Source organism: Somniosus microcephalus, unplaced genomic scaffold (assembly GCF_052327205.1).
Source record: "Somniosus microcephalus isolate GS21.2 unplaced genomic scaffold, FLI_Smic_1.0 unresolved_chr2, whole genome shotgun sequence".
NCBI lineage: Eukaryota > Metazoa > Chordata > Chondrichthyes > Squaliformes > Somniosidae > Somniosus > Somniosus microcephalus.
This window is the reverse complement of record NW_028225180.1, coordinates 69,475,368-69,487,724: the sequence shown is the minus strand read 5'-3', so window position 1 is coordinate 69,487,724 and position 12,357 is coordinate 69,475,368.

The following is a 12,357-nucleotide window of genomic DNA, read 5'->3' as shown; positions in this document are numbered from 1 at the left end:
GCACTTCAGGTACTCTAACTCGTACCTCATGTGGCTTTTGCCCTCAGTACACTGGTCCAACAGGCGCTCTATCTTAGCCTGGTATTCTTCAATCTCCATTTCCTTATCCCAACTCTCTGCTTTAACTTCCCTAAGCCTGCGGGTACCTAACCACAAACATCTCAGGTGTGTGATAAAAAGAAAACCAATAACTGCTGCTCTCTGCAGACCCAGACCCCCGTCTGCTACATCGCATACTGTTGCCGACGGTCCTGCCGTGGTCGCCATTTTTTAGAAATGGGGGGAGAGGGGATTGTGGGGGGTTTTCTTAGTTGCCCCTGGGGTTGATGTCTGGCCAGTCAGGCGTATCTGAGCTGCTCCAGACCCCATGCGGTTTCGAATCGCTTCCCTTTCTGGGTCTGACCGCCGGACTTATTTCAGTAGCGATATAGACAAAATGAGACTCGTGGTTGGGTGCAATGAAGACCAACATTTATTGAAATTAAAGAATAAATTGCTATACAGTGAAAATAATTATGAATACAGCACACTTGCACACTTTTAATTAATGGGGAGGAGAAAAGGCGGACACGTCGAGGGAAAATTGACTAAAATAACAATTTAACAAAATTCCCCTTAATTACCACCCCTTATACCTATCTAGGTTGCCTTGTAATGGGCCAGAAAGTCTATGCTCACCAGTGAATGCCTGCTCCGTGCCCCTGCCGCCTGCCTTGGATTCTTCACCGCCCCGAAGTAGAGATACCCCAGTAATTCAAAAGTAACTGCTGGTATTCCACTTCTTTGGGTGGGCTGCTGAGCTGTTCCTCTTGTAGGCAGGTCATCGGAGACAAGGCGGTAGAGAGAGAGAGAATGGCTTCCTGAGGGGCTATCTTTATACCCCATTGGGAGCCATTATCTTCACGCCCAAACCTGGATGTATCTGGGCTATACAAAAGGGACTGATCTGTCCCCATTGAATGTTGTGAGGGTGCCAGTCAGTTCCTTCTGTAACCTCTAGATGGCACATTCACTTGTTTGTTTCTAGCCCTTTGTTAATTGTTCCTAGCCCCCTGTGTTAATTCTTAACGGCCTGTTAGTTGTTCATGGGTTTCACCTGGTTTTCTTGGTATATAAGTTCTGTGGTTGCTTTCCTCTGTGCTCAGTCCTAACCGTGGAACCGGGGACTAGCCTTTGCTCTGTGGCTGCTGGCTTTGACTAGCTGGCTGCCATGGTTCTCTAGCTCTGTATTTAAGATGTATCTAAGTCTGTGTTCTTGTTGTTCTTAGTCTTGATAAGGTGCTGGGCTGGACTAGCGCGTTGCCATGTTGGCGCTTGTCTTGAGCTCTGTATTGACAAGCCGATTACCCCTGTGGTAGCTTGTCTCGAGTCTCGTCTCGGCAAGCCGGTTGCCCTCGTGGTAGCTTGTCTCAGGCTCAGTATGGACAAGTGGGTGGCCTCATGGAAGCTGTCCTGAGTTCCTATCTTGACTAGCCGTTTGGTAGCTTGTCTTAAGTTCTTATGTTTGTTGCTGTGTTCCTTGTGTGAATCTAGTTATGTGTGAATCTAGTAAAGTTCAAACAAAGTACTGTATATTTGCCTCTCGCCTCGTTTCTGCACTTGGGCCCAGAACCTACATTACCCGGAGAGCACGGCCTCATATCTATACGGCCCAGTGGCTCCCCACCCCCGTCACAGAATGTAATGGGTTTGAATGCATTTCCCATTCGTTTGACTGGTTTGTGAATAGAGCTGTTCAGCTTGAAATGTCCCACTGATTTCTCAAGTGCTGGACAAACAAATCCTTACGTGTTCATTCAACATTACTCAAGTGTTTTGTAAACAATCCATTGTCCTGTGGTCACCACCCAACCACAATTAATTGATAGCTTTAAGTACTTAAGCCCTTGCGTCAACATTGTAGAGAGCTCGTGCAAACAAACAATCCTTTGTTCCATGTTGAAGCTTCCTGCACCGCAGTTGATTGACAGTTTAAGTACCTCAAGTACTTCAGCCAGTGATGGGAGATGTTCAGACAGGCTGTCTTTCTCCTTTTGCCACGAGGCCTGACAGCCATCTTTGATGCCCTGGATTTTTAAGGTACATTTCAACCTGGATTTCTTTAATCAAATAATCTTCGGGGGCTGCTGAAATTTTCTGAAATTTTTGTGAACCTTACAACAGACAGACAGACAGACAGACAGTAAGAGAGCGTGTAAGACAGAGCAAAACAGACAGAGGGAGAGAGAGCGAGTGAGAGAGAGACAGAGAGAGGGAGATGGAGAGAGACAATGAGAGATGGAGACAGAGAGGTATAGTCAGAGTGAGACAGAGAGAGACAAACAGACAGAGAGGCAGACAGAAAGAGACAGACAGAGAGAGTTAGAAAGAGAAAGGCAGAGAGTGTTTGAGAAGGCAGACAGTAAAAGTGAGACAGAGGCAGAAAGAGAGTGAATGAGAAGCAGAAAGAAAGAGTGAGACTCAGGCAGACGGTGAGAGCGAGACAGAGAGAGGGGGGAGAGAGAAAGAGAGAGAGACAGAGTGAGAGAGAGACAGAGAGAGAGACAGAAAGAGACAATGAGAGATGGAGACAGAGAGAGATAGTCAGAGTGTGACAGACAGAGACAGACAGAGAGGCAGACAGAAAGAGACAGACAGGGAGAGAGAGACAGACAGAGTGAGTTAGAAAGAGACAGGCAGAGAGTGTTTGAGAAGGACAGGCAATTAGAGTGAGAGGGAGGCAGAAAGAGAGAGTGAGAAACAGACAGACAGTGAGAGAGAGACAAAGAGCGAGAGAGAGTGACGGAGCGAGAGAGATAGACAGACAGAGAGAGAGACACACACAGAGAGAAACAGAGAGAAAGAGAGAGAGTGAGAGACAGGCAGAGAGAGAATCAGACAGTGAGAGAGACAGACAGATTGACAGACAGTGAGAGAGGCAGACAGGCAGGCTGACAGATGGAGAGGCAGACAGCCAGAGGGACAGACAGCCAGAGAGGAAGCGAATCTGGTAGACAGAGAGACAGACAGACAGGCAGAGAGACAGGCCGAGAGACAGACAGACAGACAGAGAGAGACAGGTAGAGAGTCAGTAAGGGAGAGAGACAGAGAGATAGGCAGCGAGAGAGAGACAGAGATAGACAGAGAGATAGGCAGAGAGCGAGACAGAGAGAGAGAGAGAGAAGACAGAGAGACAGACAGAGAGAGGGAGAGTGTGTGTGAGCCAAGCAGTAGAATTAGAGAGTAACAGGCAGAGTGAGTCTGAGAAAGACAGGCAAAGAGAGTGACAGAGAGTCAGACAGAGAAAGTGAGGGACAGACAGACAGAGAGAGAGGCACACACAGACAGAGCGGGAGAAAGACAGAGAGAGAGAGAGACAGACAGAGAGAGACAGAGAGAGCGAGAGAAAGGCAAAGAGAGTGAGAGAGACAGAGATATAGAGAGAAACAGAGAGAGAGAGGAACAGAGAGAGAGATCGAGACAGTCAAACAGAGAGAAAGAGAGACAGACAGATAGACAGCCGGAGAGGCAGACAGACAGAGATAGAGACAGGCAGAGAGAGAGCAAGAGATACAGAGAAGGAGAGAGACAGAGAGAGAGACAGAGAGAGAGAGACATAGGGAGACAGAGCTAGTGGGAGACAGAGAGGCAGGGAAGCATCAAGGCTGAAAGATGGAGAGGATGACAGACAGAGAGGAAAAGAGACAAGCAGACAGAGGCTGCAAGACAGGCAGAGAGTATGGCAGAGATACAGGCAGACAGAGAAACAGGCAGGCAGACAGAGGGAGACAGGCAGTGAGAGAGTGAGACTGACAGTGAGAGAGAGTGAGACAGTGAAAGCGAGAGAGACAGAGCGAGAGACAGGCAGAGAGAGAGACTGAGTGAGAGAGAGACAGACAGAGAGACAGACAGAGAGAGAGAGAGAAACAGGCAGAGAGAGAGAGAGGCAGACAGACAGAGAGTGACAGACAGCGAGCCAGGCAGACAGAGATGAACAGAGTTAGGCAGAGAGAGAGGCAGAGAGACTGGCAGATAGAGAGACAGAGAGACACGCAGACAGAGAGACAGAGAGGCAGACATGCAGACAGAGAGAGAGAGAGAGTCAGACAGTAAGCATGAGATCGAGAGAGCAATAGACAGAGAGAGGGACAGAGGGAGAGAGAGAAACCAGGGAATGAGCTGATTGGTGAGAATTTCTACAGTCCAGTCGTTAAAGTCAAAGTAATGTCTCTAGTTTAGAGTAAGTAGTGTTTAAAGTGATGTTAGGTCCCTAGTATATTTAATTTTCTTTAATTTAAAGGAAGTAAAGGGAGTATATTAAGAGTAGGGCATGGCAGGGCAGCTCGGCTGCGTGGAGTGCACCTCCTGTGCTATGTGGGAAGTCAGGGACACTTTAGGTGTCCAGGGCGAACACATGTGCAAGAAGTGTTTCCAGCTGCAGCTACTCGAAATCCAAATTTCGTTGCTGGAGCTGCGGCTGGAGTCACTGTGGAGCATCCGCGAAGCTGAGATCTTCGTGGATAGTGCGTTTAACGAGGTGGTCACACTGTAGATTATGAGTGCACAGGCAGACAGGGAATGGGTGACTGCCAGAGAGAGTAAAAGAACTAGGAAGATAGTGCAGGTGTCCCCTGGGTCCATCTCGCTCTCCAACAGGTTATCCATTTTGGATAGTGATGGGGGAGATGGTTTCTCCGGGGAATCCAGCAAGGGTCAAGTCGGTGGCACTACGAGTGGCTCAGCTGCACAGCAGGGGAGGGAAAAGAGTGGGAGAGCAATAGTGATAGGGGATTCTATCATAAGGGGAACAGATAGACATTTCTGTGGCTGCAGACGTGACTCCAGGATGGTATGTTGCCTCCCTGGTGCCAGGGTCAAGGATGTCACTCAACGGCTGCAGAGCATTCTTTTAGGGAGGGCGAACAGTCAGGGGTCGTGATTCACATTGGGACCAACGACATAGGTAGAAACAGGGATGAGGTCCTGCAACAAGAATTTAGGGAGCTAGGCAGCAGATTAAAAAGCAGGACCTCAAAGGTTTCAATCGCTGGCTTACTCCCGGTGCCACGTGCTAGTGAGTGTAGGAATTGGAGGATAGAGCAGATGAATGCGTGGGCTAAAGTGTTGGTGCAGGAGGGAGGGCTTTAGTTTCCTGGATCACTGGGTCTGTTTCTGGGGAAGGTGGGACCTGTACATGTCGGACGGGTTGTACCTGAACTGGAACGGGAGCAACATCCTTGCGGGGAGATTTGCTCGTACTTTTTGGAGTGGTGGGGTTTAAACTAACTTGGCAGGGTGATGGGATACGGATTGGAGCTATGGTAGGGGGTGATACACAGCCAAATATAGAGGAAAAAACAACTCAGCCTGGAAGGCAGAGCAAATATGTAAAGGCACAATGGAGTATGGCAAGGTTGGATGGCATTTAATTTAATGCAAGGAGTCTTGGGAGGAAGGCAGATGAATTGAAAGTGTTGATGAACATATTGTAGTATGATATTGTTGCTATCACAGAGCCATGGTTGAGGGAGGGACAGGACTGGCAGCTCAGTATTCCGTGGTATAGAATCTTCAGGCGAGACAGAGGGGGGAGTAAAAGAGGAGGGGTGTCGCAATATTAATCAAGAGTCAATTACTGCTGTAAGCAGGGATGATATCTTAGCAGGTTCCTCTAATGAGGCCATATGTGTAGAACTTAAAAACAAAAAGGGGGCAAGCACTTTGCTGGGAGTGTACTATAGGTCCCCAAAAAGTCAGGGGAGATAGAGGAACAGATATAGAGGCAAATCTCAGATAATTGTAGAAATTATAGGGTAATAATAGTAGGTGATTTCAACTTCCCCAATATTAACAGGTATATTCAGATTGTGCAAGGCTTAGAGGGCGCGGAAACCATAAAGTCACATCCAGGAGAGCTTTTTGTGCCAGCATGTAGAAAGTCCTACAAGAGAGGGGGCGGCACTGGGCCTAATTCTAGGGAAAGTAACCAGGCAAGTGCTAGAAGTGTCAGTAGGAGAGCATTTTGGTGACCGTGACAATAATTTGGTGAGATTTAAGGTGGTCAAGGAAAAGGACAAAGATGGAACGGAAATAAAGGGGGAAGGCCGATTTTAAAATGATAAGGCAGAATCTGGCCAAAGTGGACTGGAATCAGCTACTTGTAGGCAAATACACATCAAAGCAGTGGGAGCCTATCAGAAAGGAAATAGAGAGAGTACAGCACCAAAATGTTCCCGTAAAGGTCAAGGGTGGGACCATCAAATCCAGGGAACCCTGGATGTCAAGGGATATACAAGAGTGGATTTGGAAAAAAAGGGAGACTTTTGGAAGATACAAAGGACTTACAACAGTGGAAGCCCTAGAGGAGTATAGAAAGTGCAGGGGGTACTTAGAAAAGAAATTAGGAGAGCGAAGAGGGGGCATAAAAAACAGTGGCGGGCAAAATAAAGGAAAATCCCAAGGTGATTTAGAAGTATATTAAGGGCAAGAGGATAACAAGGGAGAGAGTGGGGCCCATTAGGGACCAAAGTGGCAAGCTGTGCGTGGAGCCGGAAGATGTAGGTGAGGTTTTAAATGAATATTTTGCAGCTGTGTTCACTATGGAGAAGGACAATGTAGGCATAAAAATCAAGCCGGGGGATTGTGATATACTTGAACAAATTAATATTGACAGGGAGGAGGTATTAGCGGTTATATCGGACTTAAAAGTGAATAAATCCTCAGGCCCTGACGGGATGTATCGCAGGCTGCTGTGTGAGGCAAGGGAGGAGATTGCAGGGGCTCTGACACAAATTTTCAGAAACTCTCTGGCCACAGGGGAGGTGCCAGAGGACTGGAGAACAGCTGACGCAGTACCATTGTTCAAGAAGGGTAGTAGGGTCAAAGCAGGATATTACAGGCCAGTGACCCTTACATCAGCGGTAGGGAAATTATTGGAAAAATTCAACGGGACAGAAATGGTCTCCACTTGGAGAGGCAGGGATTAATCAGTGATAGTCAGCATGGCTTTGTCCGGGGCAGATCATATCTGAAAAATTTGATTGCATTTTTCGAGGGGTGACTGGTTGTGTGCATGAGAGTAGTGCAGTTGATGTAGTCCACATGGACTTCAGTAAGGCTTTTGACAAAGTCCCACATGGGAGACTGGACAAGAAGGTAATAGCCCATGGGATCCAGGGCAATTTGACACATTGGATTCAAAATTGGCTTAGTTGCAGGAGGCAGAGGGTAATGGTTGAAGGTTGCTTTTGTGACTGGAAACCTGTGTCCAGTGGTGTACCGCATGGATCGGTGCTGGGTTATTTGCTGCTTTAGTGTGCATTAATGATTTGGATATGAATGTAGGAAGTATGATCAGTAAGTTCAGAGATGGCATGAAAATTGATACAGTGCTAAAAGCGAGGAGGGAAGCCTCTGGCTACAGGACGATATTAGCGGGATGATTAGATGGGCAGAACAGTGGCAATTGGAATTTAACGATGAAAAGTGTGAGGTGATGCATTTTGGGAGGACCAACAATGCAAAGGAATACACAATGAATAGTAGGACCCAAGGTAGGACAGAGGATCAGAGGGACTTTGGTCTGCATGTTCATAGATACGTGAAGGCTGCAGGACAGGTAGATTAGGTGGTTATAAAGGCATATGGGATACTTGACTTCATTAGCTGAGGCATAGAATATAAGAGCAGGGAGGTTATGATGGAGCTGTACAAAACGCTAGTTAGGCCACAGATGGAAAACTGTGTGCAGTTCTGGTCACCACACCATAGGAAGGATGTGAGTGCATTGGAGAGGGTGCAGAGGAGATTAACCATGTTGTTATCTGGGCTGGAGCGCTTCAGCTATGAAGAGAGACTGGACAGGCTGGGATTGTTTTCCTTAGAGCAGAGAAGGCTGAGGGGGGACCTGATTGAGCTGTACAAAATTATGAGGGTCATAGATAGAGATGCTAGAAAGGAACTTTTCCACTTAGTAGAGGGGTCAATAAACAGGGGGCATAGTTTCAAGATAAGTGGCAGGAGGCTTAGAGGGCACATGAGGAAAAATCTTATCACCCTGAGGGTGGTTGGAATCTGGAACTCACTGCCTGAAATTAGGGATAGCATAAGATCCAAGGAGAGGATATATAAATTGGCCAGAAAAAGCAATAATCCTGAGGATTGCGAGCAGTTTAGGATTCAACAAAAGAGGACAAAGGGATTAATTAAGAAAGGGATAATAGAATATGAGAGTAAGCTATCAGGGAAATTAAAAACTGACTGTAAAAGCTTTTATAGATATGTGAAGAGAAAAAGATTGGTGAAGTCAAGCGTAGGTCCCTTGCAGTCAGAATCAGGGGAATTTATAATGGGAAACAAAGAAATGGCAGACCAAATAAATTCATACTTTGATTCTGTCTTCACAAAGGAGGACACAAATAACCTCCCAGAGATGCCGGGGAACATAGGGTCTGATGAAAGGGTGGAACTGAAAGAAATCAGTATTTGTAGGGAAATGGTGTTAGGAAAATTGATGGGACTGAAGGCCGATAAATCCCCGGGGCCTGATAATCTGCATCCCAGGGTACTTAAGGAAGTGGCCCTAGAAATAGTAGATGCATTGCTGATCATCTTTCAGAACTCGATAGACTCTGGAACAGTACCCATGGATTGGAGGGTAGCTAATGTTACCCCACTGTTCAAAAAAGGTGGTAGAGAAAAAGCAGGGAATTATAGACCGGTAAGCCTGACATCGGTAGTGGGGAAAATGCTAGAGTCTATTATAAAAGATGTAATAGCAGAGCTCTTGGAAAGCAATGACAGGATCGGACAAAGTCAACATGGATTTAAAAAAGGTAAGTCATGCTTGACTAATCTACTGGAATTTTTTGAGGATGTAACTGGTAAAATAGATAAGGGAGAACCAGTGGATGTGGTGTATTTGGACTTTCAGAAGGCTTTCAATAAGGTCCCACATAAGAGATTAGCGTGCAAAATTAAGGGACATGGGTTTGGGGGCAAGGTATTGACTTGGATAGAGAACTGGTTGGCGGACAGAAAGCAATGAGTTGGAATAAACGGGACATTTTCCGAGTGGCAGGCAAGGATCGGTCCTAGGACCCCAGCTGTTCACAATGGGGCAGAAATTCGGGTCGGGGTCTTGCCGCGCGTGCAAGCCCCCGATCTGCACTTACCCGACGTGCCGGCCGTTGAGCTTCAGGGACGCCTGGAATTCCTGTTTTAAAATGTTGACTCCCGGGCAGCGTCTGACGTCACGCCACCCAGGAGTGCAGCCAACGCGAAGCCTGGAGCGCGCAGTGCAAGTGAGACACGCTGCTTGAGGTCTCATTTTAAAAGGACACGCCCCCAATGTTTCTCACAAGCTGCAAAGCATTTTTACATGTAGAGCAGCATTTTAAATAGGTTTTTATATTTTTAAGAAGCTTTTGGTAACTTATATAAACTTTTAAAAACGTTTACATTATTTTGAAGAATCTGAAGTAGTTTTAAACAGAATTAAAGCGATTGAAAGACTTTTAAAAGCTCTGAAAGCATTTTTTTCATTCCATTTATTTAATAAGCAATGTCGTCGTCGTACGTGCCTTCACACTGTTCCCTTTGGGGAACTGTATGAAGTGGTGGAAGGATTTCTGGCCGTGATTAACGCTCCTTCCGTGACCGTAACCTTCTTTGTACCAGCCATTAGGGTGGTTAGTCCTAGGTCGGGAGGGTTTTACGGGCTCCCACAACCTATACGAGGGAGGGGGCCACCCACACCCACGGACGCAAATATCCCACTGGATGTCTACCCAGAATTTAGAGCCGGAGCTCCGACTCCACTTGCCAGGACTGTCTGGAGCGGGGTTAAAAACCCTACGCCGTGTGGCCCACCGGCGGGGATGCTACCGCTACGCCAAAGGCCCACTCAGAGAAGCAACATGAAATGGCTGGAATGAGCACAATTGACGGCATTAAAAGAACTCACAATTGAACTGATGATGACCTCAGCAATCTCCTCAACGAGGTGGAGGCGCAGCGCCTGCTCATCATTGGTAATGAGAAGTCCAAGGTGCCGCAAAAGGGACAGATGATAGCTTGGTCTTTCAAGTGGCAGCATAGGGCTCCAGTCACGGGGAGGGAAAAGGTGCAGGAAACGTATGGGTGTCACCTTTTGCGCAGAGTGGGCCTTTTGCGTAGCGGTAAGCATCCCCGCCGCTGGGCCAGAAGGAGTAGGGTTTCGAACCCCACTCCAGACAGTCCCGGCAAGTGGAGTCGGAGCTCCAACTATAAATTCTGGGTGGACATCCAGTGGGATACTTGCGTCCGCGGGTGTGGGTGCCCCCCCCCCTCAGATGGGTTGTGGGAGCCCGTAAAACCCTCATGCCATAGGACTAACCACCCTAATGGCTGGTATGAAGATGATTATGGTCATGGAAGGAGCGTTAACGTGGCCAGAAATCCTTCCACCACTTCATACAGTTCCCGAAAGGGAACAGTGTGAGGATATGTACGATGATGACCTCTTGCGCAATGCACCTCCTTGGGCCCTCAGTCGCAGATGCGAGGGGGCAAATTGTGCAATTGTTAAATTTTTCATTTTATTGACATGTAAAATGTTGGCCCATTAATTCCGTTCCAAACGCATGAGTACGGTCGAGGTACTCACGCGTCTGGCCGGAGGAAATGCCAGTTTTCAGCATGCACAGCGCATGCGGGGAAAACTGGCATTTCCTGTCCTCTGAACGAAGGGGTTCAGAGGCAGAACGCGTGCGACTGCACAGGCAGCGCATGTGCAGTAAAATTCGCCGGTTTCATTCATGCTTTCAGTGAGGTTGAGTCCTTACAACTTACACATGAAAAAAGCATGAGTACAGTTGCTCCAGAGGCTGCGGAGGAAGATATATTTTATCGTGGAGCTTCTGAAAGGCAATACTTTTGTTTGGGAAAGGGAGGAAAGTTATTTTAAGAAATGCTGAGGTAAGTTTTAAAGTTTATTTTTGCTTTTTAAAACGGGTTTTCAGTACTGTAGGTAGAAGGAGCAATTGTGGCTATGTGAATTGAATTTGCTGTGTTTATTAAATGTGAAAATGACTCCAACATTTTTAAGAAAGAAACTTTTCATCAGTAATATATTCTTTTAAGTAATTATGTATGTATGTCTGTATATATTCCTTTGCGTATATGTATGTATATATTCCTTTACTTATGTGTATGAATGTATGTATTTAATTATGACTTTCAGAGAAAGTAACTTATTGGAAAATCATAATTAAATACATACATTCATACACATAAGTAAAGGAATATATACATATACGTAAAGGAATATATACGGACATACATACATAATTACTTAAAAGAATATATTACTGATGAACAGTTTCTTTGTTAAAAATGTTGGAAATGTTACATTACTCATTTTAGAACAGTCATTTTCACATTTAATGAACACAGCAAATTCAATTCACACAGCCACAATTGCTCCTTCTACCTACAGTACTGAAAACCCGTTTAAAAAAAAAAAATTAAACTTTAAAACTTACCTCAGCATTTCTTAAAATAACTTTCCTCCCTTTCCCAAACAAAAATATTGCCTTTCAGAAGCTCCACGATAAAATATATCTTCCTCCGCAGCCTCTGGAGCAACTTTACACATGCTTTTTTCATGTGTAAGTTGTAAGGACTTAACCTCACTGAATCCATGAATGAAATTGACGAAGTTCACTGCGCACGCGCTGCCTGTGCAGTCGCACGCACTGTGCCTCTGAACCCCTTCGTTCAGAGGACAGGAAATGCCGGTTTTCTCCGCATGCGCTGTGCATGCTGAAAACCGGCATTTCCTCCAGCCAGACGCATGAGTATCCCGACCGTACTCACGCGTTTGGAACGGAATTACTGGGCCAATATATATTAATGATCTGGACGATGGAATTAGATGTAATATCTCCAAATTTGCAGACAACACAATGCTGGGTGGGAGGGTAAGCTGTGAGGAGGATGTCGTGAAACTCCAGTACGATTTGGACAGGTTGGGTGATTGGGCAGAAACATGGCAAATGCACTATAATGTGGATAAATGTGAGGTTATCCACTTTGGTGGCAAAAACAGGAAGGCAGATTATTATTTGAATGGCAATAGATTGGGAGAAGGGGAAGTGCAAAATGACCTGGGTGTTCTTGTGCACCAGTCGCTGAAGGTAAGCATGCAGGTGCAACAGGCAGTTAAGGAGGCAAATGGTATGTTGGCCTTCGTAGCAAGAGGGTTTGAGTACAGGAACAAGGATGTCTTGCTACAGTTGTACAGTGCCTTGGTGAGACCGCACCTTGTGTATTGTGTGCAGTTTTGGTCACCTTACCTGAGGAAGGACGTTCTTGCCATGGAAGGAGTGCAGCGAAGAT